Here is a 27674-nt window from a genome sequence, read left to right as displayed (position 1 = left end):
GGGTAATGGTAAAATGACGGGTAGATATGACTTGGGAACGAAATTTTGTACAGGTAAAGGATCCACAAATGGGTACTTGTTCTCATTAAACACCACATGGCGCGAAATGTATATGCGGTCTGTGGGACGATGAAGGCACTTATATCCCTTGTGTTGAGTGGAAGAACCAAGGAACACACATGGCAACGATCGATTATCCAACTTGTGCTGTTGATATGGGCATAGCCAAGGGTAACACGCAGATCCAAAAACCTGCATAATGCTATAATCTGGTGCCTTCTTAAAGAGTTTCTCATAAGGAGAAATATTCTTCAATACTGGTGTGGGCATTCTATTGAGTAAATAAACTGCCGTGCTAAAAGCATGATCCCAATAGGTTTTGGGATTATTGGCTCTTGTCAACAGCGCAAGTCCAGAATCAACAATGTGCCTATGCTTTCTTTCAACAATTCCATTCTGTTCTTGTGTGTGTGGACAAGAATATCGATGCAAAATGCCATTTGCTGCCAAATAATCTTTGAATTTCCTGAATTCACCTCCACCATCGGACTGAAAGCTTTTGATTTTAACTCCAAAATAGTTCTCCACCTGTGCTTTAAAAATAAGAAAAGTAGAGAGAGCTTCTGATTTGGCAGTTAGTGGGAACAACCATGTGTAACGGCTATAATCATCCACAAAAGAGATATAATATTTAAAACCAATGAGAGAAGGCAGTGGAGATGGACCCCACAAATCTGAATAAATCAATTCCAATGGTGCATTACAACGAGAAAATGAATTACTGAAAGGCAAACGACTAGACTTGCTCAACTAGCAAGGTTCACAAAACTTAGAAGAGGAAGAAGAAGAGTCCATAGGTAAGGCATGCTTTGAGATAATTGAGGACACTATACGTTGAGCAGGGTGCCCAAACGATCATGCCATACTGTTGTAGGAACTCTTTCACCAACATAGCCAGTGGTGGAATTGGAAGGACTTGAAATAGACGACCGAACAGCAGAGAAAGCTGATTTATTTGAAGCAGTTGCACCATTGAGAAGGTAGAGACCATTCTTACTCTGGCCGCGCATGAGGAGGTTCCCCGAGTATCGATCCTTTACACAACAAAAATTAGGGTGAAACTCAAATATACAGTCATTATCTTTGGTAAATTGAGACACAGAGAGTAGATTTTTCTGTATATTTGGAACATGAAAAACATTTTTGAGTGCAAAGGAAGATAAAGGAGTGCGCAAAGTAGAGGAACCGACATGAGAAATAGGCAAACCTGAACCATTTGCTACCCGGACTTGATCGGTGCCATTATAGGTGGAAGGGATGGAGAGATTGGCCAGGTCAGATGTGAGATGATGTGTAGCGCTAGAATCTGGATACCAGGCGGCATCAGGTGCAACAGTTGGTGAAGCAGCATACATAGCAGCAGGTTGATTCTGTTGTGTGATATTTGGATTGAACCTTTGATAGCATCGAAGCGCTGTATGACCAGGTTTATTACACACTTGGCAGTGCACTGTGGGCCGACTTTCCATGTGATCATAGTAGAACCGACCATGGCCTCTTCCACAGCTGCGTCCTCGTCCTCTGTAGGAGGAAGAAGGAGTTGTATTATTCTCTTTTACAGCAACATTGGCACTGGGTGCTGTTGGAACTACTTCAGTTGCGCGACTTTGCAAGACAACTTCTTGGTTGTTGAGAATGCCAAGAAAATCATCCAACAGCAGGGGTTCAAGTCGTGAAGTGATCGACGTTACGAACCCATCATATTCAGGACCTAGGCCGTTTAATATACTGAGCACCATTTGATAATCAGGAACTGGGTGTGCCGCGGCAACAAGATGAGCAGCCAACGTTTTGGCCTGTTGAACATATTCAGCAACAGTAGATGTTCCTTTCTTCATGGATCGAAGTTGGAATTCGAGTTGCATGACCCGAGCTTGCGATTGGGATGCAAAATGCTTCTCAAGAGCATTCCAAACCTCATGAGGCAACAGAGGAGCATTTGGTCTTGTTGCTGCCATGTCACATATTCTGGATTGGCCACGGTTGTGGAGGCAGCAATGGCAGTGTCGGCAGCGGCAGTCGGCGCTGCCGTGATAGTGGCGGGTGGGCATGGATACGTTCCATCAACATATTTGAGATAACCATGGAGCCGAAAGAGAGGTAAGAATTGAGCTCGCCACAACAGATAATTATTCTTATCAAGCTTGATCTGGAGAATATGAGAGATATTTCCTCCAAAACCAAAAGGAGTTGATGGAGAAAGAGAGGTTTGGGAAGACGAAGCAGCGGAAGCCAACGAAGACGAAGTGGCCATGACGACTCTCTCTTTTTTTTTTAAATTTGAAAGGAGAGAAAGAAGGGAGGATCGTGTGCTAAGCAACTAGCAGGCTGATACCATGATAGAGTTTGAAAACGATAGGATTTGAGTTGTCCCTCACTCCTCCTCTGGTGGTGTTGGGTGTTTGTATTTATAGAACAATTTGAACGTCTTTGTGACTGTTACAAGAGATAGAGATATACATGAGTTTGTTATCTACAAACTAGGAGAGAGACGTTTGAAGAGTTTTGGTGTTTGAAGACTCCTCTTTGAAATCCTTAGATGACCGTTGAGGTTGTGCGTTATCACACACAAGCACACATTCAAACCAAAGAACTCAATTTCAATCTTCAACCTGTTCGCATTCTCTCATGCTCATGGTGTGTGCACGTTAATTGACCTCCCCCACATCGCTCCATATTACCTTACTGCCATCTTTTACCCACAATATATATTATATACCTCTCTGTTCTTCGTCGTCTTCTTCCATTACCATCTACAATGGCTGTCCAAGCTCAATACCCATCTAATGTTCTGCTCTTAAACAGGTACTGCAATCTCTCCGACTTCAATCCGTTTCTTCTTATTCTTATTCTTATTCTTATCATCATCATCTCTCCCCATTCCTTAATTTCATTTCAATGGGTTTTTGCAGAAACGGACAGGATCAGAAGAACTTGCTTGGAAGCGATTATACCTTGCAGCCACAACTGGGTGGATTCTTGATCAATCCCATATGTTTTTCAATAATGGAGGTGAGTTGGGTCGTATTAATTTTGTTCTTCTGATTCAGGTTTATATCTATTCGAAGTTCTTGATTCTGAAATAGGCATATGTGGGTGTTCTTTCTCTGCAGTTGGCGTTAACCCATGCAATAGGGGACGAGAAACTGTTGCTTCTGCTGCCACTGCCGCTGCCACTGCCGCTGCCACTGCAGCACCAATCAATCTATTCACTCTGCTATCTCAGCCTCAACCGATGCTTGTACATCTTGCTCAACTCCAAAACCAACAATCCAACGTCGTCTCCACTGGTCTTCGTTTGTCTTTAGGAGAACATCAACAACAACAGCATCAACAACAGAGTTTTGTTAACGTTATGGATGAGTTTTGACTCATTCACACACGTTTATAATGTTGTGTATGGCTATCAATTAGTGTAAACTACATATTAGGATAGTTAGGATTTATTCTTATTCTTTCCATTCTTATGGAGTAAATCACTCCCTACTTTGTGTATTTATTTTGATCATTCTCAATGGAAGATATACTGAATTAACACCATACGAAACTTAGCATGGTATCAACTTAAGACTCGATCTTGAGTTTCTCTCATGGCTCTGGCGATCTCTGATCCTAGTTCCCCTTATTTTCTTCATAATTCTGATCATCCCGGCACACCGTTGGTCACTCAGCTTCTCAACGGCGACAATTTTCCCACATGGAGTTGCGCCATTACCATGGCTCTCCATGCCAAAAATAAGCTTTGTTTCATCGATGGTTCCCTCCCGCAACCTGCTGATGACTCTGTTGACCTTCTGGCTTGGAGGCGCTGCAACTCCATGGTCATCATGGTTGATCAACTCAACCATTCCTTCTATTGCCGACAACATCCTGTGGACTACCAATACTCATGACGTTTGGGAAGATCTCTTTGCCCGCTTCTCTCAACAGAATGCCCCCCCTGGTATCTTCGAGATACGGCGTTCTATCTCCAATCTTTCTCATGGCACTGATTCGATATCCAAGTACTATACTACCTTGAAGGCTCTCCGCGATGAACTCGCTGTCTACCATTCGCTCCCCACATGTACTTGTGACGCCATGACTACTCCATTCTTTTGTAGAGACTGATGCATTGATTGACTTTCTCCAAGGACTAAATGATTCATTCTCGGTGGTTCATAGCCAAATACTTCTGATGGATCCCTTACCCACCATGGCCAAGGCCTATTCCTTGCTCCTTCAAGAGGAACGCCAGCGCTCTCTGTAGACCGCTCGCTCCCCTTCCTTGGACTAGATTTGTTTCAAACAACATGGGTACCCGGTGAATTGGACCCCTCGCTTTGCTACTAGAAACAAATCTGCTCCTCGTTCTGCTACTCCTGCTTGCGTTCCACTTGCTCGCTCTGCTGCCCATCTCACACAATCATCAGATCAGGTATCAACAGCCCCCACACCTTCCCTCACCGCCGACCAGCTTTTGCAGCTCTTGTCTCTCCTTCCTACTGGTACTCCCCATCCACTAGCCAATGTCGCAGGTACAGCCTTACTTGCTTACCTTCCTCCTCGTTTTGGATTGTTGATACCGGTGCCACCGATCATATGGTTTCCGATTCAATATTATTGTCTTCCTCAACCCCTTTTCCCTCTACCATATAGCTCCCAAATGGGTCCTTTGCCCCTGTTACACATTGTTACTGTTCCCCTATTTCCCCAATTGCATCTCACTATTGTCCTTCACGTTCCTTCTTTCCAATACAACCTTTTATCCGTTAGCAAACTAACCTCCAATTCTGATTGTATTCTTACCTTTATGGCTGATTCTTATCTTTTTCAGGACCGATGGACGAAGATGTTTTTTGCAACGGGTAAGCGACATGGTGGTTTATACTTCTTGGACTCCTCGGTTTCGCTAGCTTTTGCCACCACCTTTCCCCAATTCGATCTTTGGCATTGGAGACTCGGTCATCCGTCTCCTTCTATTTTTTCACATTTAAAACATTTGGATGATTCTATTTCTTTTTATCCTAAACATGTATGTATTGTTTGTCCTCTTGCGAAGCAAACACGGTTACCATTTTCATCAAGCATGATATCTACTTCATCTTGTTTTAATTTAATACATGTTGATGTTTGGGGCCCTTATCACACTCCCACCCACTCTGGAGCACGTTCCTTTTTAAATATTGTCGATGACTATACTTGCATGACATGGGTGTTTCTCATGAACAACAAATCTCAAGTGAACTTTTTAATTCGTTCTTTTTTTCTCATGGCTAAAACTCAATTTGGTGCATCCATTCGTAAGATACGCTTTGACAATGCACGGGAATTTTTTAACAATGACACCTTTCAATTTTTGTTCCACAGTTGGGGTGCTTTAAGAATCTAGTTGTGTTTATACTCCGCAACAGAATGGCATTGTAGAGCATAAGCATCACCATCTATTGGCTATTGCTCGTGCTCTCCGTTTTCAGGGTAGCCTTCCTTTAGAATTTTGGGGTGACTGTGTTCTCACTGCCTATTATCTAATCAATGCACGGGAATTTTTTAACAATGACACCTTTCAATTTTTTTTCCACAGTTGGGGTGCTTTAAGAATCTAGTTGTGTTTATACTCCCCAACAGAATGGCATTGTAGAGCATAAGGATCACCATCTATTGGCTATTGCCCGTGCTCTCCGTTTTCAGGGTAGCCTTCCTTTAGAATTTTGGGGTGACTGTGTTCTCACTGCTTATTATCTAATCAACCGGTTACCCACCCCTGTGCTTTGTGGGCGAACTCCCCATGAACTTTTATTTCACAAAATTCCAAAATTTTCCCATCTCAAGGTGTTTGGTTGTCTCTGTTTTGGGCGTAACATTACAATACGCCACAAATTTGACCATCGGGCTTTGTCTGGAATTTTTATTGGCTATCCTCATGGCCAAAAGGGTTATAAAATCTATGGCCTCACCTCAAAAAAATCATATGTTTCACAGGATGTGGTTTTTCATGAATCAATTTTCCCCTTTCAATTACAACCCAACCCTCCCATCACACTCTCCTCCGTTTTACCAATACCCTTCTCTGATCATGATGATACCCCTCCACATCCTATTCCTGATGAACCTACACCTACCGCCCCTATGGTTACCACCCTCACCACACCTCCTATTTTGCCCACCGCCACCCCTTCCACCCGTCCTATCCACCTCATCAAACAACCGAGCTACTTGAAGGATTATTACTTGTCTCTTGCCCAAGCGACGTCATCTTCAACAGTCGGTTCAAGTAGGATTCACCCTCTAGCTAATTCTTTATGTTATCACCGATTTTCTGACACTCACATGTCTTTCCTCACTGCTCTGACCACTACCTTTGAACTTACCACTTTTGCAGATGCCATGAAATACCCTGCATGGCGTGCTGCCATGGAATCTAAAATTCATGCTCTCACTACTAATCAGACTTAGTCTCTTATTGTTCCCCCTGCTGGCAAGCGAGCTATTGGATCCAAATGGGTTTTCAGAATCAAACGGAAGCCTGACGGCTTTATTGAGCGGTACAAAGCCCGCCTTGTTGCCAAAGGCTATACACAAATTGAAGGGGTAGATTCCCATGACACCTTTGCACCGGTCGCTATGCTGGTCACTATCCGGATTCTCCTCACTGTTGTCATCGCCAATGCTTAGCCAATTCGGCAGCTAGACGTACACAATGCATGCCTTCTTAAATGGGGATCTTACTGAAGACGTTTACATGCATCCTCCGCCTGGATATCGGCGCAAGGGGGACAACCTGGTTTGCAAATTGCAGCGCTCTCTCTATGGTCTCAATCAAGCCTCCCGCAATTGGTTCTCTAAACTATCTACTGCCCTGATCAGTTTTGGTTTTATTCAATCAGAGGCGGATCACTCTTTATTTTCTCTCCATCGGGCATCTGCATCAATTTTTGTCCTTGTTTATGTGGACGATATCATTCTTACTAGGTCTGATGCTACCTTACATCAGGATGTCAAGGATCGCATTTGCACTCAGTTTCATACAAAGGATATCGACGCACTCAAATACTTCCTTGGCATTGAGGTTGCCCGTTCTCAGCAGGGTCTCTATCTTTGTCAACGAAAATATACCATAGATATTTTGGATAATTGTGGACTCACTGGATCTCAGCCTATTAATTTTTCCATGGAACAAAATTTGAAACTTTCTGATTCATTAGGGACCATTCTCTCTGATCCAGCTCCTTATCGATGGTTGGTTGGTCGTTTGATTTATCTCACCGTTACACGGCCGGATATTGTACATACTATTAATATTTTAAGCCAATTTATGCATCAACCCCGTCAACCACACCTTGATGCTGCAAACAGATTACTTCGATATCTGAAGGGCACACCAGGTCAAGGAATTCTCATCGCTGTCAAGAATGTTCTTACTCTAGCTGCCTACTGCGACTCTGACTGGGCCAGCTGCCCCATGACTTGCTGCTCCACAACAGGTTGTTGCATTTTTCTTGGCTCTGTTCCGATTTCTTGGAAGACGAAGAAACGGGCTACCGTATCTCATTCTTTTACAGAGGCTAAGTATTGCACCATGGCTGTCACTACTTGCAAACTCACCTGGCTCACGTACCTTTTACGCGATCTAGGTTTACCTCCTCCACCTCATATTCCCCTCTACTGCAACAACCAGGCAGCCTTTCACATTGCTGCCAACCCCGTTTATCACGAACGAACCAAGTATATTGAGCTCGATTGTCATGTTGTTCATGCAAAATTACAACAGGGACTATTACATATATACCCTCAAGATTTCTTCTTTTGATCAGCTTGCCGATTTGTTTATCAAATCCCTTGGCCGCCCACAATTTCTCCATCTGAAGTCCAAGTTGGGCATTCGTAATCTTCATGCTCCACCTTGAGGGGGACTATTAACGTATTGACTCATTCACACACGTTTATAATGTTGTGCATGGCTATCAATTAGTGTAAACTACATATTAGGATAGGTAGGATTCATTCTTTTTCTTTCTTTTCTTATGGAGTAAATCACTCCCTACTCTGTGTATTTATTTTGATGGAGGTTCATTAAATTAACACCATACGAAACTTAACAAGTTTCTTTAAGGGGAAATTTCCTAGATCCACTTGATAAAAAAGTTAATTACAAGATTAGTAGCTTTAAAATATATTTATGGTTATTAGTTTCAATTTTAAAAAGATTTACTTAATCCCCAAAGTAACTTTTTGATCATATTAAACTTCCTTAAATACCCCAACCTCTTTTCAGCTTCTCTCTCCACATATTTTTTTATTTCTATTTTAAATTTTTTTTATTTAATTATTTCATTTTTAATGCCATATGTGGGATCCACCTCCTCTTTTTTCTCTAAAGAATGCTGCAGCATCCCGCGCCTGCAAATCCCTTGGAAGCTCTACCTCTACCTGTGACACCCACTCCTCCTGCTCTCACTCTCTCATCCCCTGCCTCCCTACCCTCCACAGTGCTCTCATCAACCCTCGCCTCACCCCTTGCTTCTCTGCCCTTTCCCCTCCCCCCTCTCCCGTCAACACTGGGAACTTTGTCAAACCACAGGACAATAAATTTGAATGGTAAAGTTTTGTTTCGCGCCTAACTGATTACAGCCCGATGAGATTCTAAAATGCTCCTTCACTATCTCGCCATGGCTACTCCGTTCCTGCAGAAATCCCAAATCCCAGACCCAAAATCGAATCTTGAGTTTAGAAACAATGATTTCGGAGGAACCCATCTTAGGATCAGCTTTTCTCACAGAATCCACTTCAGAGATGGAATCTCCAGAAACCCAATTCTCATATTGATATTTTGGTATGCCAAAACTACCTCACCCTTTTCGCACGTTGATCGAGATAACATAATCGAAGATCTTTTGATCTTCCTCCACTAACTGATTTCGTCTCAATAATTCACTATTAAAAAGGAAATAGAGAGGGTAGACGTTGGATACTTGACTTCTCAATTAACATTTTAATTAGAAATTCTTCAAGGGCTTGGAAATTGGACGCTTAATAGCACAAAGATCTCTTCTGGGTTTCTGGGTTTTGAGATTCAAGAGCCCAAAATGTCTTATTCTTTTATTGAAAATTGGGAGAAAGCTTACATTTTTATCATCATCAAGGAGATGATCTAGTGGTAGTAGAGGAATCCGAAGTTGTGTGATTGTGCAACATTTTATGCTCCGTTACGCACCAGAAAAAAGATAGTAGAGCTAAGAATCCAGTAAAAAACTCATATCTTTGCTTGAACATCTTAAAAAGATTAATGCACCACAGATAGGCAGAGAAGAGGAAAGGCGAAAAATGGTGGGGGGTGGGAAGGGTGTTGTAGAAAGGAGGTCGGGGGTGATGGGGAAGGGCAGGGAAGCGGGATGGGTGGGTTGCAGAGGAGGGGGAGTGAAAGCGGGAGAGAGAGAATGGGTGTTGCAGGTGGGGGTGGAGTTGCAGAGCAAGGTGAGGGTGTTGTAGGGCTGGTTCCGCCTTGGTGGAGAAAGAAGAAGAAGATGAAGAAAAGGAGGAGATGGTGGTGGGTCCCGCAATTAATTAAAAATATGAAAAAATGAAAATAAAATAAAATAAAAGAAGATGAAGTGATTTTCGGGTATGAAAAGATGAAGGGATGTTGGGGTATTTTAGGAAGTTCAGTTTATTTATATCTTGGGTTACATGAGCAATAATAGATGTAAAAATATTTTAAACCTACTTATCGTGTAATTGACTTTCTTATCTAAGTAGATCTAGGCAATTTTCCCTTTCTTTAATTCCTCTTACAGCACTCTCACATCCTTCATATCTGAAGAACTCGGCCCACAAATCAAAGAACAGAGAGATGAAATCGAGCAATTCCTCCAAGCCCCTGTACCAATCTCTCCTATATGCAAATGGGCTTCCGTTAATTCTGCCTTTGAATGCAAAACCAGTCACACTTTGAATCGGGCTTGAAAATGGAGGTTCATTTAGAGGTTGTAATGACCCATTGTTCAGGGGGAACAGCTAAGGCGCACATTAGCAGAAAGACGGCAGATGCACTGCCGTGTCCTTCTGGGGGCAGCAGAAGAATAAGGTGTCTCCCTTGGACTGGGGGAGTTGCAGGGAAGGGAGGATGGGTGAGGGCGGGGGTTGGTTTGGGTTGCAGCAAGGGGTGGGGGCGGTGGGGTTCCAGCAGGAGGAAGAAGACGAAGGAGGAGGAGGAGGAGGAGGAGGAGGAGGAGGCGGGTGGGGTTGCAGGAAGAAGAAGACGAAGAAGGTTAGGACTTGTCTTCTAATTAAAGAGGAAGTGACATTTCTACCCTTGACTCTGGGGCTTTATAAGCACATGCTCACTATAATACCAAAAAAATGATAAAATATTTTTTGACTATAATCCAGAATGGACTCTTGAGTCAATTATCATTTTGGAGGTGTTTTCTATTATTTTGATATGGATCCATTAATTGTACCAAACACTTGTAACAACGTTTATGTGTCAGAAAATGAAAATGAAAAGAAAAGTGCTACTAAAGAGGCCCTAAGAAATTCATTTGAGAGAAAGAGAGAATCCAAAAATTGGATGGAAGATGAAATCTGGGCTCTCCTACATATAGAAGTGAAGGTGTCCTTTCAAGGCAACCCTTTGAAGGGGTATGCCCCTCTGAAGGGATACATCTCTATGGACTTTAACGGAGAGGATTTGATCTCATGGAATTTCAAACGAAAGATTCCAAATCTGTGCCTTAGAGCACTCCTGTACATGTGGTCATATATTTATGTAAAGACATTTCTATACCCTTGACATGTCTATTGGAAAGAATCCCACCCATTACCATTTAGAAATAGGCCCAAGTAGCCCAATCCCATGACAAAAAATTTAAATAAAAAAGCCCAGCCCATATTCCCACATCCAACCCATGTCCGGCTCAGCCCAGCTCAATGCGCACGCTTATGTGAAAAAGCACCTTGGATCCTAGACACATGGGTGAAGGAAGAGTTTCTTTCTAAGGCTTACAACCTAATAGAATGAAACTATGCCTAAGAATGTTGCCATTACCCCAAATCAGCTTATGCCAAGGGACAATAGGCTTAGTAAATCTCACGAGATTCCAGGTTGAGGCAGAGGTGAACCTATTAGACGACGAAGCCGGCCACAGAGGGAGATCACCAGAGCCTCTGGGCCACCGAGAAACAAGATGGAGGTGGCCCCAAACCTCAACTAAGGAAGGAGAGATAGAGGGGCCGGCCAGGGATACATATGCATCATAACGAATCCTATTGCCATAAGAGGAGAGTAGAAGCCCTCTAGGATGCCACTTGTCCAGCCAAAGGAAAGTGTTTCTCCCGTGGTTGATAGACACATAAAAAGAGGGAGCACTCTTAACCTTCAACTGTAGAATCTTTCTCTAGAACCAAGAGGCATCAATAAAGCAATTGACAGTCCAGAGGGAATTTTCAAGGGCTTTTGACTAGACCTGATTGGCCCAGATTTTAGTCATTCTTTGGAAGCTATCCTCCAAATAAGATTGATAAGGGCACCATGATTAACCTCCTTGATTGTTCTGTGCACAAGTGCGTTAGTAGCATGTGGCATATGGAAGCATATTGCTGCGAAGAAGTTTTGGGTTCGAGTCTCTTTGTTCACACTTCCCCTCCCTCCATAGAATAGAATATAGTAGGACCTATTTAAATAAAAAATACTCCTTGATTCTTCTAATGCCCAGTCTATTCACCCATTTCTTGCTCCTGATCCAACGGCCTTGAGAGACAAGGCATCAGGGCTTTAGTAATTGGTATCGGGATCAGTATCGATCTCTATCGATTCCAATACGATACTGACCAGATTGGCCTGTATTAGTCTAATTCAGATGATTTTACCCCTAAATTTTAATAAAAAATAGTTTTATTTTTAATTATATGCTTGGTCAAGTACCCCTGGATCAGTATCGTATTGATCTCCACCGATATCAATACAAATTGACCAATCTGATACCGATTCGTCAACCATGCAAGGCATATTGGATGATAATGCAACATGTGATATCCATGGTGAAGGTGGAGATGGATATAGAATGACCAACGACAGCGGATTGTTATTGATCAGATCAACATGACCAAACTACTGCTCATGAGATGTTCGATGAAATATCTAAGCATTACAATCAAGAATGCATTTTAATTAAACATCTATCCAAACAACATTCTCTTTCCCACGTAAGAATGCATCCTCTATATTTTTATAATGAAAAGAATGCATCCTCAGATGGGGGCATTGGAGTTATTCTTAGAGACCACACCGGCTCTCCTGTTTTGGCCTTTTCTGATCCGGTGAACTTCTGAAGTGTCCGCATGGGAGATGCTCTAGGCGTTCGTGCTGGTTTACAAGTCATCCATGAAGCAGGTTTCTCCAATGTGGTGGTTTAATCCGACAACTCCACTCTTATATCCTTGCTCAATGGCTCGTCTGCGCACCCTCCATTAGAGAACTCCGGAATCGTGGAGGACTTCTTTCATTTTGCATCTCTCATTAATGGATGCTCCTTCTCTTATATTTTTAGAGAAGCGAACTCTAACACTGACTCTCTAGGCAAGAAGGTTGTATGTCTAGCAAATAAAATAGATTGATCTATTTCCACTCTTTGACTTCTTGATCTTTGCCATTAAAATGCCTTATGTACTTCTTGCCCCCTTTTGTAATAAAATTTTCCTTTACCAAAACAGAAAAGAAAAAAATGCATCCTCTATTATAAGAATAGAAAGGCATACCAAACATAACTATAATATTAAAAAATTGAAGATTATAGAAATTGTACATGAAAAACGAGTGAAAATAGAAAAGCATTGGAATTTTGGGACACGTTTTTTTTTTTTTTTTTGACTTGATAATTAATTACGCCAACTTTGGTTTTCGTGATAATCTTCCTATCGGCAAACACCTAATGGAACACGTTTTCTATTTTTGATAACACCTAACGGAGCACGTTAAGTGAGATTAGGTGTGTACTGTGTAGCGAGAAGAGAGAGGTTGGACTTCACTTCACGTGGCCTTATTCGTCCAATTGGGTTGCAGTACTTAAATGAGGGTAAATAAACTGTAAAATTTCCCCAAGGCTTTGTGTGGGTGTGAAATAGACCAACAAACAAGAGCAAGTGAGACATATTGTTCAATGTTGTCCTTTGTATATACAGAAAAAGTGGACCATGTGATCCTCATTACGTAATGAGCTAGCTATCTCGCTCCTCAATAAGTGGACCATGTGAACCACATTCCTAATATTTTGTAAGTCATTCATGCACTGCACCAAAAAAAAAAATTCACGCACAACAAGACCTAAAGAGTACTCCCTCATATGTATATAAATCTAGTACTTGCTAAATTAATGTACTGATCATAAGGTGAAGAACCTAGCTAGCTACCCTTTTCATTTCATGACTAACACCCACATCATCAACCAAAGTAGTACGTACTATTGATTCTCCTCCTGCTATGGCACTTCTTTCTTCCATGTCCAAAGAGAAACGGTGGACTGGCCTTCCCCTTTATCAATATCAAGGTTCTTGGTGTCATGCCTAGGGGATACAAGCAGCAATATCATTCCAAAACCACTTCCATGCATCTGACAGTGATGTTATATTAGTCACCACACCAAAATCAGGTACTACTTGGTTGAAGGCCTTGGCTTTTGCTATCCATAATCGTCAACGATACACTAGTACTATTCTTTCTGATGATCAAAACCATCCTTTGCTTACAAATAACCTTCATGATCTTGTTCCCTTTTTTGAATTTAAGCTGTACACAGACAACCACAAGCTTCCTAATTTAGCCCATCTTCCTTCTCCAAGGCTTTTCGCCACCCATTCCTTACCCATGGCTCCCAGAATCCATCAAGAACTCCAACTGCAAAATTGTCTACCTATATAGGAATCCTAGAGACACTTTGGTCTCTTTCTGATGATTAAAACCATCCTTTGCTGACAAATAACCCTCATGATCTTGTTCCTTTTTTGAATTTAAGCTGTACACAGACAACCACAAGCTTTCTAATTTAGCCCATCTTCCTTCTCCAAGGCTTTTCGCCACCCATATTCCTTACCCATGGCTCCCAGAATCCATCAAGAACTCCAACTGCAAAATTGTCTACCTATATAGGAATCCTAGAGACACTTTGGTCTCTTTCTGATGATTAAAACCATCCTTTGCTGACAAATAACCCTCATGATCTTGTTCCCTTTTTTGAATTTAAGCTGTACACAGACAACCACAAGCTTCCTAATTTAGCACATCTTCCTTCTCTAAGGCTTTTCGCCACCCATATTCCTTACCCATGGCTCCCAGAATCCATCAAGAACTCCAACTGCAAAATTGTCTATCTATATAGGAATCCTAGAGACACTTTGGTCTCTTATTGGCACTTCACCAACAAGGCAAGGCCTGAAATTCTTGGCCCACTTTCACTAGAGAAAGGGTTTGAGATGTTTTGTAAGGGAATAACAGGGTTTGGACCCTTTTGGGATCATGCCTTGGGTTACTGGAATGAATACTTAGAAAGGCCTAAAAAAGTGTTATTTTTGAAGTATGAAGAATTGAAGAAAGATCATGCCTTGGGTTACTGGAATGAATACTTAGAAAGGCCTCAAAAAGTGTTATTTTTGAAGTATGAAGAATTGAAGAAAGACATCACTTGTCAGTTGAAGAGACTTGCAGAGTTCATGGGATGCCCTTTTACCATAGAAGAAGAGAGAGATGGTGTAATAGATGAGATATCAAGATTGTGTAGTTTCGATGTCTAAGAAGTCTAGAGGTGAACAAGTCATCAACGAAATCCATTTCCTGCTTCAAAAATCAGACTTTGTTCAGGAAAGGCGAGGTGGGTTATTGGGTGAATTATCTCACTACCCCAATGGTAGGGCGGTTAGACCAACTCATGGAAGAAAAGCTGTATGGCTCCGGCTTAACTTTCGATATATATATATATGTAACTTCCAAAATATATAAAGCTTTATTGGTATAATTGTATATGCAGTTATCTAATAATAAAGAAGCATTAATATGTAATGCTAGTCAGTTGGAAAACCAGGTTTTCTGGCTCGATTCGCCTTTTAAAAACCTGGTGACTCAGTCGATCAAACCTAGTCAGGGCAAGTCACATTTTTCTTATTTTAAAATATAATAAATTATATAAATTAATAAAAAAAAATAAAAAAATACAGGAAAAATATGAAAAAAAAACCAGAAAAATATAGTAAAAAAAAAATTCACAAATTTGTTCTTCATTGAAACTTTTGGTAGAAATTTCTTGAAGCTTTTGTTGTATATATTACGAATTCAATGTTCATTTAAATTTTCTGCTTATAAGTGAATAATGTGGTTCATCAATCGGAAAACAGAAATGGAATACTCTCCCTCATCCACACCCCAAAAAAATGGGGGGAGGTTGTTATATCCGTGCCCAAAAATCCGGGCTAATTTAACTGTAATTTAAAATTCTAGTCTTAGTTATTATAGTTCACCATTATATTTGCATAATTGCTTTTGTCTCCATATCATTGTTTCCTTTTTGACTAATTCCTTTGTTGTATTTTGTCCATTTTAAATGTGTAGATACTCGTCATGTATCCAAGAGTTTTTGGAAGAGGCCGTTGGTTCTCCAGACACATCACCACCATCAGAGCAGTGATGATAGCTTGATGGTGCTTCTTTTTGTTGCCTATATGGCTTAGATCTCTAAACCCTTTGTCTTTTATTTTCTCAGGGTTTATGGTGTAAATTCTCCCTTTTTACTTGATTGTAAGTTTGGGCATAATTCCAACCTAACTTTATTTCTATTATCAATGCATAGTACAACTTATTTGAATTCCTCATTTCTTTACTTGTCTCGTTATTATTTGATGTATTCTTATAAGCTTTTAATTAATCCTATCATAGAGTAAATCGAATCGGCTGGATCACGAGTTAGCTTAAGGTAGAGCATTGCGCTCTGATACCAAGTTATTGCATCCAAATTTCTGTACCATCGGAATCAGTGACTGGAGCATATAAATACGCTCCACACACCCACCAGGATCACTGATGCAGTATTTAAGCTAACTCATCCACACCACGTGTTAATTCAAATGACCAGATGAAATATAACTAATCATAATCAGAGTAGCAGAAACTATGTGATAACATAAATATATTAACTGTGGCAGTTTATCCAAAGTTATCATTTCATCACATCAAGATGTCAACAGTTATCGATTATTCCCATCTGGACTTATGTATTACATAATATTTAGATAACACATCACTCATGACGAGAATCAAAATAATAAGGTAGCAAGGTATTAATGTAACAAGATATAAAGTATAAAAATATGGCCCACGGCCCAAGCTACTACTTCCCCCGATAGCAAGCCACGTAGTAGCAGTCTGATCCATGCTCCCCAACCTTGGGAACTCACCAGCCATAGCTAATGCCCTCAGGGACATCATACGCTGAGCCGACCCGCTCCACCATACCTGTCCCATCATCTAAAAAGAAGTTTCCGCGAGGAATGAGCTCCACTGAGCCCAATGAGCAAATCGAATCATGCAAATGGCTACAACATTTATAAATGCAATCACAAAGATGCAAACCAAACATGATAAATGAATCCCACAGCGTCCCATACCACCAGGACAATTCGTACATCAGGTCTGATTTACAGTAATGCCACATGAGTTCAATTTTATTATTATCCACCTGACAAACAATGCCTAAGTCTGGTCTAGTGCTATTGCAACACCCTAAGCAGCATCCTTGGCCCTCCACCTCGCACACACGGATGGCCTATCTGGGGAAGTCAAACCCGAGTTGCCTTGGGAGCCTACCGGTCTCAGTCCTCGATCGGACTCGCCGGTCCCAGCACCTCAATCGATACACACTGGTTTATCCAACAAACCCCCAAAGTTAACCCCACTGCCACAGTTCCAGTCCTCGCGTCAGAATCGCCGCTCCCAACACCTCAATCGGTACACACTGGTGTCCCCGTGGGGGTTTATCCAACACATAAACCCCTGTTGGCAAGGGTCGTAGCATCGGGTATAGTGTCATCCTAACCAGCATACATCTAATGCATATTAAGGTACGTACACGCGTAGGCCAAAGGTCGAGTCCATAGTCCCTCCACGTCGGGCTCGCTATCCTCTCACCCCCTCTAACTTACACGTGCACATTATCCACTTACCAAACAAATGCCTAAGTTGGGTCTAGTGCTACTGCAACGCCCTAGGTAGCATCCCCGGCCCTTCACCTCTCACACACGGATGGCCTATCCGACAATGTCAACCCGAGTTGCGGTTGGAAGCCTGCCATACATGTGTACGTCCTGCACTGTAAGCCCCCGATATAACCCTAGCTCTCACCTGATCCCAGCGCCCACTACGGAATCGATCTATTGAGAATAGTACCCCAGTCCATCGAAAGTCACCACCGGTTACCCAACACCTTACTCCTTGTTGGTAAGGGGTGTAGCACTAGGGAAATATGATCCTAACCATATGCATCTAAATGAGTAAAGGTGCATGCATAAGTAAAGGCCAGAGGTCAAGTCCATAGTCCCTACATCAGGCTCACTATCCTCTCGTCCCCTCTAGCTTACACGTGCACATACAATTATTTTCAATCTTCAATCCCAAGTCCGTTGCACACTACGGCGCTTAAATCACATCAATCTCGCACATCTCGTACTCATCACACATTCTCATATCTCAGATCGCAAGTTCGGCGCACACTACGACACTTGGATCACATTACACTCACACATGTTATCATCATTAACCATTCTCACATTTCAATATAACGTCATATTCATTCTCACAACCATATAACCACATTCATTCTCATTCATGTAATACCATGTTTATCCACATCATGCATCCATACTTTCTCAATACATATTCATTCTCATCATATAACGTTATCCATCTCAATACACACACCACATGTTCTCGTGCCAATGTCATATCGTAATAAAAGAATTGAAAGTATAATGCACCCTAGCATATACATATAATATGCAAGCCTTGCAATCAATATGTGCCTTACAACACATGGTCCATTAACCGACCATACTCGCTAACCATTCATGCATGTAAATAAGGCAAACCACAACCATGAAGCATAACATGTTTCAACAATAGGTTCAGGTATCTGATTTCCTCATCTTGAGATTTGATTCTATTGAGCCGCAAGTGATCCGACGTGCTAAAATGTGAGTCGACCCCCGTATTTGGGTGCCTTAGATACACAAAAAGACACACAGGAGACTAGTGCTAAGGTCCCCAAAAGGGTAGGAATCAATAGGGGTTCAAAAGTGTAAATATTTTAAAATGGTAGGAACATTTCTAGACTGTTCCTAAAAAAGGTAGGAAGGTCACCTGGGCTACTCCTACCGTTTTAGCCCGACTGCATCTACCTTTTTTACATAAACAAATTTATATTGAAGATTTGGCTTGGGACTTTGGTTTCATGGCTCAAATGGGTATGTCCTAGGGTCATGCCATACAATGATGGCCAAGAATGTTACCCTAATCTAGGATTTTAGGTCTTATCATCAAGAGGGTTTATAAACCCAAGCTTACATATGAGATGGGTGATAGATTTGAAATCAATGAACACTAGCTTATACATTCTTATGCTAGAGATAGCTTTGATGGACCATCCCATAATAGTAAGGGTTTTTGGTACATGGAAGTGCACAAGAGGGGTAGATGTGCTTAATCAAACCTCCATAAGTTGTTTGATACATAACCATGGAGGTTTAACCCAAGGTTCCAAGGAGAAATCTAAAATCACAAGCTCTTGGATTAGGATTTACCTAATGGTCTTAGGATAACATTTATGGAAGCATAAAAACCATAATAGCTCACTTAGTACAAGCATAGAAGCATTAATGTCCCTTATTGATGGCACTCCCCATTTGGTAGGTAGAGCTCTATCAATGGTAGGACATGATTCTTCTATGATTCCTTCCAAAGATTGCATAGAGGGAGAGAGAGGGGGAAAATGAAATGGAGAGGAGTGTACCTACAATGGTGAGGCAAGGTAAAGGGTGTGCTCCTCCCACCTTCTTCTTCTCCTTCTTTTTCTTGTTCTTGTTCTTGTTCTTCTCCTTCTCCTTCTCCAAATCGATTTAGGTTTCTAATTTGGGGGAGAAATGGGTGAATAGTGCAATGGTCTCTATTTAACACACATGGCCACTAGGGCATGTTTGGTTAGACACAATACTTAGTTTCCTAGGGTATGTTTGGCTAATCACTAACACCTTAGATCCCTTTATAAGTTATTGGGCCCTTTAACCAACTTAGGCCCACAGTCCATATACAAAGAGTAAAGTGGGCCTAATGTCCCTAACCCAATTTAATGTCATATAGGGTACGTAGGTCCCACTCGGTCTAGATAGCATACATACAGACGCTCTGATCAATAACTCCTATAAACCTTCATTACAAGCACCACCTGGGGTGAGTTGACTTTAATACCCCTAGACTAAGTTAACATTAAGTAGGGGTAGGTCTCACTTAGAGCTAGGTGGGGCCCACATTCATTTGATCCAGTTTTAAAGCTTCCAATGGCCTATTTTTGACTCGGATCGAGCTGAGACTTTCTCCAGTTCACTCATACACCCTCAAGGGCATAAATACTATGGATCATACGCATCAAATGTCATTAGCTACCATGCATGGTTGAATTTAATTATTCACGGTTGGTCACTTATCACTAATCATCCGGGTGGGGGTTTGGGTTCCCCTCCTGACTGACTCCGCACCACAACACGTGCACAAAGGGTAGTCGACAATTCTACTATGGTAAAAGTATTTCTCATCCTTTCTGTCAATAATTCTATCTTTGACTGCTGTAGACCAAGGTCACCGATGTCATCAGTCGTCGGTATCGCAACACTTAATATCAAAATTTCAAATTAGCCCAGATTTTTGGGTACGGATATAACAGGGGTTCATTCATGAGGACCAATATGACAGATTAAATAGACACATATTTTTCTAGTAGTATAGGTTCTACATAGTTCCATTTTGTACACTGTTCAGTTCAAGAATAGTTTGATGATTTGAAAATAAGAGAGGGAAGCTTCATGGTTGTTATACGTTGAGAAGTTGCAGAGTAACTTAGGGTTTTATTTTCTCTCAGTGAACTATCGAATAAGAGGATTCGTTGCCATTTTACTCAACTCCAGTAGAACAATTTAATAGAGATTTAAAAAATGAATAGACTCACCGACAATTTAATGGGGATTTTCAAAATGAGTGGACTTACTGATATTGTTTGTGACTCGGGTGAAAGATCGAGTCTCATTTGACTCAAATAAGTTGTGATCAATTCTTTTTGTTTTTTACCCCAGCCTAGTCTACATGATTTTTGGCCAAATTTTTGAAAATTTTGACTCAACTCGGATGACTCACCCCAATCAAAACCTGGTTATCCAAATAATGCTATGTACTTTGATCCATGCAATACATGTAGTACAACTTAATACTATAGCATTCACTCTATTATATAGTTACCAAAACTTGGGATGAGTTGCAACATCAATCAGCTTGGTTTTGTATTAAGTCTATGCACCTAATATTTCGTCCTACCCATTGTCATCCAACAATCCTAAATCGACCCAATAAAAACAATTAAAACTTAAGGGAAAACTAATCGATTCTAGGCTTCTTTGAAACTAAGACATACTTAAAATAAAATAAAAACAATAAGGTTAGCAGGTTGCCAAAATCATGGTTGATGTGATCCATAGATGATGCAGCTTCTCTTCGCTCTAAGAACATTTTAAAATAATAGGTGAAAAAGGTGGATTGTAGGAAACGTGGGCAAGTGAGATAGGGTAGGTATGAGTTACGTGGACAAGTGCTCAATATGAGTTTCATAAAGAAAGTTTCTACCCATTAGATTGGTAAATCTGGGTATTGCAGAAACCATGGTGATCCTCCTTCGTCATCCACTCCATGATTCAATTATGGGATAGCTAGCGCAAGGAGAATCACTTTCATCCCTACAACATCAACAGGTAAGGTAGCAAGGAAGACCAATGGAAATTACTGTGATTTAAGAAGATTACCATTTTTCCAATGAGACATGTGGTGGTTCCGTATTGGGGGTAGAGAGTGGTTCGTTTCAGCCCATCACGCTCGCCTTCTTAGAGTAACAATCCATTTACAATAGCAATAAATTCCTCTTGCCAAGCATTTACTCACTTTGATACCCATCGATGCTTACATGTGGTAACAAATAACATCTTCTTAAATCATGTAATTCAATACGGGAATGAATGTTTTCAATTTCATGTAGCTAGACTTCTTTATCTTTCTTTGGTTACAATGTCCACACTTAGTGCTCCATAGATGTCTACATTTAATGCTTATCAATCAACAATTGTGGCGCTTACAATCCTTCTCATACTATGACTCTATGTGGCAGTGAAGTTCTACAATCTTCCCATATTCATCCATCTCTAAAAAGGGTCTGCGATTATAATTTTTCATAATGTGTAATTCTATGTGCGAGTAAAGCTAAACTAGTTATGTCACTTAAAGAGCATCAAGTGGGCACCGTTTACCATCAAACTTGGTGTTTCTATTTTACTACTAGTCCAAGCTTTCTTTCTTTATGGGGTCATCTGATCTCTTTAGGTACAGTCCGATTCTAATAGGTTAAGCTTCGGAGATTTAAGTTCTAATTTATCATGGCAAGAAAACAAAGGTGCCCAAAATCCTAGTGAAGAAAATGTGACGATCCAGATTGTCAAGCCCGCCACTCCAATGCCCTCAATGGCTCTAACAAGTGTGAATGATAATTTTAATATATCTTATTATTTTGTTAGCTAGACTTTCAACTTTCTTTATAGGGATATTAATGGTTGTGTCCATTCTCTAGCTCAGAAGGTCTCGTGTATGACATGTAGGACAGGACCATATTCCACTCCATGGTTTCTAAACTTCGAAGTTTTTGAAATCTTTTGTAACACATGTCTTCTATGTGAATAGAATTTCTTCTACAAAAACTAAGAGTTTAGTGAAGATCCTCCCATATTGATAACCATCCAATAATAGATACCCAACTGTGTTGTCCAATACAAACATCCAATAATTTCCAAGAGCATGAATATGAAAAGTATTTAAAGATATGAGATCTACTATTGATACTCTCCGATTGAGGTTTAGGGGATTTCCTTGCCACGGTTTTCATTGCATAAAAGTATTGCCAAGTAAATAGGAAGAATGACCTGGCAGATTCGTCTAGCAATGTGTCATCCTTTAGTGCTTTAATGTTGGCTTTTGTTGCAGTCGAAAACCTCATCTTTGATGTGGACATCTTGTAAAGGGTACAAATACAAAATAGGCACAGATCGACTCTGAGGGGGGGATTCTCCGATGCTTAAGTCAGTTCGGAACACAAAAAAAATACTGAAAAGGGGTACGAAGAGAGTAGTAAGTAAAAGTGTTCAGATCTTGTACCTGGGTCACCCCATTTGCCATTTAAATTTTGGGTAGTTATCTAGACGGTTGGGGTTCTCTTTCACCCTAATTCTTGGGTACATTGTGATGATGGGACGATTCCTCCCCTGATTAGGTGGAGTGCTCCTCAGTGGGGGTTTGGAATCTTTTATAGTGTGACAATCCATTCTAACTGTCTTTGGGTCATGCTTAGGAGTAGTTTGTTGGGCATCAAGGGAGGTTCGTTTTCATGTGTTGCTCCTCTAGCAATCGGGTTGGTCAATAAAATCATGCCACATGTCACATGTCTGTTGGTTGGTCATTTTTGTGTGTATCAGATTCTCTCTATTCCCTTAGCCATTGAATAAATGTAAAGAAGTAAAAAAACAAATTCGACCAACATATTCTACTATAATAACCTGGGTACAACTAGGCTAGTTGCTCGGTATATTCTCTAAGACCGGTTGGGGCGTGAGACCAGGGTGGAACCTTGGCATATTCTGTGCGAACATAAGGCTAGGAGCATGTGAGACCGCGGTGGCACCCTGGCGTATTCTGCTCGATCATAAAAGAAGGGGCATATAAAACTGGGATGGCACCCCAACATATTCTGCTCAACCATAAGGTTAGGGGGATGTGAGACCGGGGGAGATAGTCGTCAGCAGGATTACATAGGTTTAGGTAATCCACATTTGCAAGTCCCTATTTTTTTTGTTCTAGTGTTTGGTTAATATTGATAAACCTAAATCATGAATGTAATTGCAGGTGATTTAATTTATATTGATCTTTCATTGTAAACTTAGCAAGTTGGGGTTTGTTTAGGGTTTTGAATTATAGTCCTTGCCTTTGCTGCATTAAGGTTTAAAGCAGGATAGTGGTTCCTGAGTCATTGTTGTAGCTGATATACAGTAAATGAGATTATTGTCCTTGTGTTGGCAAGTGTTGAAGCATGATAGTGTGTTCCTGAGCTATAACTTGCAGTAAAAATCACTGGTGTGAGTAAATGTTGAGGTCGATTAGAACATTATTCCGTGGATGTACGCATATCTTCAAACCACATTATATCTTGTGTTCTTATGGTTGCATTATTTTTGTTTGGATATTGGAGTGGAATGGTAATAACAGGATGGGTGTGCACTATCAGATAGACCTGATCACTTTTGTGGTGACGAGGTGCAAGTGCATATGACAGTGTGATTGCGTCAGCGTTGATTGATATAGTACCATCATTGTTACGAATACCAAAGGTAAGTTACAATGAATATTAAGAATTTTTTTTGGAGAAATTTTGACCCTGATTCACCCCCTTTTAGTGCCAAGTTGGGAATCATAAATGAATCTACACATGTGAACAAGCAAAAGTCTCTTTACTTACTTGATTCTTTATAGTGTAGGCAATAGATAGAGTTAGAGAGCTTTATATAGTAGGACTAAATAAAGAAAGAATTTTATAGGAAAATAGAAATATTATAGAGCTTTACATAGAAAGAGAAATATTACATATTACATACAACTAATACTTCTTCAAACTTAAATTGGTGGATGTCTGGATAAGACCATTTAAAGTTTGGATATAAGAAACTAAAGATGCATAAAAGTGTGAGCCTCGATAAGAATAATAGTGAGTTGATATTCTGAGAAAACATATGGTAGAAGAAATGTTCCTTGATGAAAATGAAGACGAATAAAGTGACCATCAATTTTTATATGTTTTTGTTCATTCATGAAAAGCTTCACTATAGCTTATTTGAATGACATTTTTGTTGTCACAAAAAAGTGGAATTGGAGAAGTCAAGAAGACACCCATGCATGACGAACCCATCGTAGCCAGATAATCTTAGATGTAGTATCAAATAGGGCACAATACTTAATTTCATTACTGGAGTGAGACACAACATATTATTCTTTTTTATCCCAAATATTCTCTAGGACCCGGGTTGGTTCTTAGGATTTTATTAAAATAGAAACAATCAAAAGAAATAAATACATGGGGGGACATTCCCGCCTTATCGCAACCCGGAGAACAATCAATAATCACTCACTCTAGAAAAAAAATCGCACTCCCATTATAATACCCCACAGGCAACTACTGCTTTCTCACAACATATTATTTTTTTTCTATGCCTTGATTTAAAAGATTCCCTAAGCTATTCTTTTAATTGATTTGAATATCCTAATATTACATGAGGAAAAATCAAAGTGTTAAATTTTTTTTTAAAGGCATTTTATTAATAGTGGTATCAGAGCCTCTCTCGTATAGATTAGATTTATGTTATATTTAAGATTTCTTGTTTAGTTTCAATTTTATTTCTGTATGCTTAAATCATGCATGCGTATTCATAATTGGTATTAAAGTTTTCACAAAATTTTACTAAAAAGACAAATCGCTAATTATAGATTTTTCTTACATGTGTTGCCCTATATGGAGGCGCATGATAGAAAAACACAATCGAAAGTTCATGTGTTTTTGCACAATAGTGTAGCAATAGTCATGTAAGCCAACCCGCAATGTCAGTCATAGTCACACTGAGCCAACCACGCAGCTACAATCATACCAACTAAGACACTCAGTCGCAACATAACCCAAGCCCTAATTAAGCCCACCGGGTCCGACTGAGCCCAAATGGCACAACCCAGAAAGATTAAGCTCATGCCACACACTTCAACCCGAAGCCGAACCCAAGCCACCCAAGTTAAGGCTAGGGCTGTAAATGGATAATCAAAAATTCAAATTTGATTGCATCCGTATCCGTTTAGGGGCATCTGTATTCGATTAGAGATATCTGAAAAAAAATCCGAATACTCCGATAAAAATCCGAATACTTAATTTTAAAAAATTAAGTAAATAATGATCTTGAGGGTTTTTGAAGATTCAACAGGTTCTAGAATATGAGGAGAAGAGAATCATGATCTAAAACTATGGATTGAGAGTGAATTGTATCCACTAGGGGGAGGAAGGTTCGGGTTACACAAGGCAGAGGTGTAAATGGATGGTCGAAAATCCGAATTCGATCTGCATCCGAATCCGTTTAGAGGTATCCGTATTCGATCAGGAAATTTTCGAATCCGATTACATCCGATCCGTATCCAAGCCGAATCCAATTAGTTTACAGGCCTAGTTAAGGCCCATATATCCATGGACGAGCCCAGGTCCTCCAAACAAAGGCTTAAAGCCTATGTTTACTCCCAGAGCTCCTTTTTAAGATTTCGTTGTACTATATTGAGCCTAAAACCTTCTGGACCACTGTTAGCAAAAATGTGTTCTAGTTTAAAACTCTATTCCCGTTTTTTAACGTTTTAAACATGCTTTGTCATATGCCTCTTAAACGAACAAATTAAAAGCACATACTTTTGTCTTCCACATTTTAAACACGCGTTAAACGTGTTCTCGTATGTTTAAAAATAAAAAATGATGACATGTATCCTATGTAAGTGTTTAACAAAAATTGCTTCATTAAGAAATGAAGTTTCCAATTCAAAACGCACTCCACGACTACGTTAGTTTCCGAAAATCCTAAGTGAGGTTCTCAATTCAAAATTTACTACATGTAAATCGATAAGGGAGCATAAGACTCCTAATTTCATCTGACGCATGTTCTAATTAAAATATAATCATATCAAATTAGTTGCTTATGCTGAAACAATTCCCTATGTAAAAACTACAACTCCTACATTTTATGTTTATCCCTTATTAATTTTTTCTTGAAACTCAAAATGGGTTGTGAAATATATTGCATTAATGTTGGATGTTATAGTTCTTTTGAACATTAGATGTAGGTATTTAGGTAACAATCTCTCAATTTATATGAGTATACTGTTGTTTCTTAGTCTTTATTTATTTTTTTTTGAAAAATATCCGTTTAAAAGCTGTATTGTTCATTTCTGTTCAATTTTTGTTCTTTGCTTTTTGACCATATCGTTCGGCATTTTGCTTCGTTTAATACCTGTACTGTAAGTCTCCATTTTTTTTTTTTTTGTTACCATTTTTTTTAATAACTATATTTTGGATTCAACCCAAAGGCTGAAAATGTTTGGGTAGGGGTCCAAAGAGCTAGGACTGATGCCCGAGAGACATGTATAATGGACTAGTAGCTTTGCAAGCTTTGCTACAGACCCATAGACCATTTTGAAGGCACACATAGTGGCTTTTTAGGCCTTATAATGTACTAGAACTTGTTTTAATTGCATAGCATTCCATAAAACCTTGGTTTGTTCATTATTCCTTTATTGTACTTTTTAAAAGGCAATGATATGTTGTTTTTATGATAAAATGCCTAATCCGACTAAATTTTTTGAAAAAGTTAAGGCTGTGTGCCTCCAAGTACCTTCAGCATTTGAAGCTCCAAGGAGCAACTCTAACATCGAAGGCCCATGTTCTAGTATATTTTGGGATGCAAATCCTTATTTACTTTATGTTGTTTCACTTCACATGGAACTAAAGGAGGCCTTAGGGAGTAAATCATCCAAACTAAGCCAAAGTCCCATGTAATAATATTGAAATTGATAAAGTAGGAACCTGATGAATCAGACCCAAACATAGGGAGATAGACCCAACTCAGTTAGCGCAAGTGGTTGTTTTGAAATTCAGAAGATTGTCTCACTCAGGAGTCAGGATTGAAGCCAACTGATCTAGGCAGTAAACCTAATCTTAATTAGTTAATAGGGTGCACATCAAATACATCAATAAACTAGGTCATTAATTTGAACTTAGATTAGTGTAATTTTTTTTTGGGTGTTGGGGAGGGAGGGAAGTTAGATCAGTGTTAGGTTGAGTCCTGATAATTGTGATCACAAAGATTTATTTGCGAGATTTGTCATTTTATCACATTAGTTTACCAAGTTATATATGAAGGCTACCCATCTCATATCTCAAATATGAAGCGCCAAACCTTATTATATGAGGAAAAAAAGTACACCTTATGCTGTGAAAGTTTATAAAGATTGAAGTAATCTCATTTTTACATACTAGAGGTCAATGACGTCCTTTTTATAATTTGATAAAACTTTAAATTATATTTTAACCTATACAAAGTTTTATTGAGCTAAAACTTGAGAATTGAGGTTGGTAAAATTCTCTATAAGAGGGACCTACTCATGTCTATCACTTTATTCATAAATCTCATCAACCTTTGTAAAAATTTACATTTCTCATAAGGATCCATTT

General features: G+C 39.9%; 2 pseudogenes; both read left to right on the top strand.

The window, feature by feature from the left end:
- Positions 1–2681: 2681 nt before the first annotated feature.
- Positions 2682–26860, top strand: LOC122672364 (annotated as a pseudogene).
- LOC122672363 lies at positions 13504–15044 on the top strand (annotated as a pseudogene).
- Positions 26861–27674: the final 814 nt, after the last annotated feature.

This window comes from Telopea speciosissima, chromosome 8 (assembly GCF_018873765.1).
Source record: "Telopea speciosissima isolate NSW1024214 ecotype Mountain lineage chromosome 8, Tspe_v1, whole genome shotgun sequence".
In the NCBI taxonomy this organism is placed as follows: Eukaryota; Viridiplantae; Streptophyta; class Magnoliopsida; order Proteales; family Proteaceae; genus Telopea; species Telopea speciosissima.
This window is presented reverse-complemented; position numbering and strand designations above follow the sequence as displayed.